The following is a 3,233-nucleotide window of genomic DNA, read 5'->3' on the forward strand; positions in this document are numbered from 1 at the left end:
GCTCCAACCTATGAATAATCAAAATATGTTTGTGTCAATTTTAAAATGAAGCTTCAATTAAATTTTATTAGACAGTATTGTTGGTCTAGCCTACTATGGGAACCTTTCTTTTAATGCACAATGTACCGTCATGTACTAACCCTTAAACCCAGTCCTTCCTGTCATTGACACAAGCTGGATTCATCACAGTTTTGTATACTTGGGAAGATTTGTGCTCCAGCAACAAAGCAGAGGAGCCATCTTAAGAAATAATACTGCATAGAGATTAAATGTGAGCTGACTTTGCCTTATTATTATTTTTTAAATGGAATATCAGCTGCTTTGGCCTTTATCAGATCATATGATCAAGGCCAGGATGGCCAAAAGGAATATATGTCATCTGATTAGAGGCAGCTTTGAATGCAGTACTTTGTTGTATTGTTGTGTTAGTCTTCACTCTGAATGAAAATATATACACATATATAGCACAGAATACTTAGTCACAAATCGAAGTACTCAAATATATATATGAAACATATAGTTTACCATAAAGTTATAATCACATTTATTATCAGTCATTGCAATATAGTACCATTTTAATTTTACAGCCTCAACCAGTTCTCCCGCAACAAAACTTTATTTCAGACCAAATTTTGTTACTCAGTATTAAAACAAATAGAGAGATGATTTACATTAAGCATACCACTACACAATGGATGATCTGGATGACAATGTGGAAGTGGACTCACAGACCACAGCTGTCTATAAATTTAACAAGAAATGGAAAGGGCCAAGCACATATTCTCCTCTTGGATTCTGAATGCAGTTTGGATTATCAGGGGGAACAGTGAGAATGCCCACCTTTTGAAAAGCAATGGATGACAACTCATGAAAGATGTATTTATTAATGAAAGGATATCACCCATGTAGTGTTATGACAAAAAAAAACAGAGACCTTTGTATGGCAAGCAGGCTATATAGCTCTGTTTTCCCAAAGAAAGCATCCCCCTCTTTCCTCTACCTATGATTCTTAAATAGCTTAGTGTCGATGGACCCCGGAGTAGATCAATAGGGAGCACTCCTGAATTCCCTGAGCTGGCTGTACAATGGGTTTCTGCGGCCGCGTGCGTGCTTGAGTCGGATTAGTTGGAGAGGGGTTGAGGAAAATAGAACCACGGGAACTGGCTTCGCCCGAGAACGAGGGGTTGAATTTAATACATAGCAAATTTCTCCCAGCTCCAGGGAATGTGCTTTGTGTTTAATTGTACCTTATCGATTTCTGTGCCGGAGTTTCTAGCGCGTAGCACCTCCACCTTATTTCCAAGACAATGTTGCAGCAGACAAGGAAACTGCGACCCCCCCCCCCCCCCCCCCCCACTCTTGTATCTGAGGTCTGCATTGGGTACACTCCTTTTCAGCGTGTCTGGGAGCAACTTTTGTTCACTGTGGATTTAAAGTTATCATTCTACAGTTTGTGTAAGTATTTCATGAATGTCTCTGTAACCTTTCAAAAAATGTTAGTATTCTTTTAAAAAGGACATGTAGCCTTCAAATGCTTTTGTCCCTTGTTGCTGTGGGCATGCTTCGATATGACTCATCAGTCAAAAATAGAGAGGGAAAATCTAGATTTGAAAATCACACAATAAAATTTGTAGTTGAACCAACAACAGTATCTTTTTTCAAGGTTATGAGGGAAAAGTAACCTCCATTTCTGCCACTCATTATTCGGTTCAATTTAAGCTTTAGTTTGGAGACGTCCTTTGTGGTTTTTCTTTTTTGAGGTTGCATTAAAACATTTCTGTAGTCTTGTTTAATAGTTATTTAGAAAATTATTGGATGTGGCTATTATGATAAAAAGACAATGAAAGAGGATTAACTCACATAGCACTTACAAATGACATTTTACTTTGAGCTGAAATGGTGCAGTTATTCACCTTTAAATTGGACTGTGGAATTAATTGTCTATTTGAACTTGACTTTGTACATTGAAGCACGTATTGAGCACTATGTAGGTGCCAGAGTAATTGCCTCAGTACCTTGCTTTTATGCTTTGCTGGTGAAAGAAAGAATTTTATATTTTCTTTACAAAGAAAGTAATTGCCATAAACTTCACTCACAAAAAAAACATACTTGACATTTTCCGTAATTAAATATAACGTCCCTCCCCCCCATTAGTAAGTAATAGTAATTATATACAATGAAAAATGTCAAGCAAATTACGGCTCAGCGGTGTGTTTCGGTGCATCGTGTTCGTCGTTTTCTGCTCCATCCCGGTCACATGCCTTCGCGGTGGCCCCTGACAGGCTTGTGAGGGCCGCTTACAGTGACAAAGCGTGATTATACCCCTGCCACTCAGACAGCATCCGCTGAATGGTTTGTGTGCACAAACAGAGGCTCTCCCCGCTCTGGCCTTCGCGCCGCTCGCCGATGAATGAAGACACTCTGGGAGAATCGGCCGCACAATGTCCCCTTTCTTCCAGCGGCCTTCTGGGGGGTGGTGGTTAGGTGTCTGCACAGGCTCCTGCTCTTTGTTTCCTTGCCCATCTCCATGCCAAGTTTGGATGGGCAGGCTGACGAGGACCAGACTTGCTGTTCCCGAAGAGGCTGAATGCCTTTCATTTTCCCACCCCTGCATTAATTCAGCAGTAACCGAGTTTGCTGTTGTTGTTTTTTTTTTTCACAATAAGACTGCCTAGCACCAATAGGCTCCTATTGTTAACTCAGTGGAGCATATCAGCGTGGCTTCAGCAGAAGAAGCATTGGATAGCTATGACAAGGCCTAATTTTTTGCTTCTAATGACAGTTGGGCCACACCAGTTAAATGAATACAGTTGCACTGACCATACAGCACAGAGATGTGTACTGATATTTTTGGTGTAAATTATTTTGATTTTCTCAGAACTTCTCGTTCAACAATGGAAGGGAGGTACAGGCCACCCAAATCTAATTGAAACAACTTTTTTCAATCAGATATAGCAAAAATACCATGATAAATCTGTAGCAAACACAGAATGACATTTACGTCCTCAAAATTCCCATTTTTAATTGCAGTGTTTGGGCCAAGTCATTGTTCATCAAACAAAGGAAATGTTGGCTAGCTAGCTTGCTAGCAAGGTAACTATGCAGTTTATTTAGCTACCAGAACAGTTTGACATCTAAGTTAACTAGCTACCTAATTTAGTTGCTTATTATATTGGCCCCAGCAACATTGGGGTCCAAGCGGCAAGGGTGAGCCGAAGAGCATAGAGCCAAAA

The sequence above is a fragment of the Anguilla anguilla genome, chromosome 5 (assembly GCF_013347855.1).
Source record: "Anguilla anguilla isolate fAngAng1 chromosome 5, fAngAng1.pri, whole genome shotgun sequence".
Taxonomy (NCBI): Eukaryota; Metazoa; Chordata; class Actinopteri; order Anguilliformes; family Anguillidae; genus Anguilla; species Anguilla anguilla.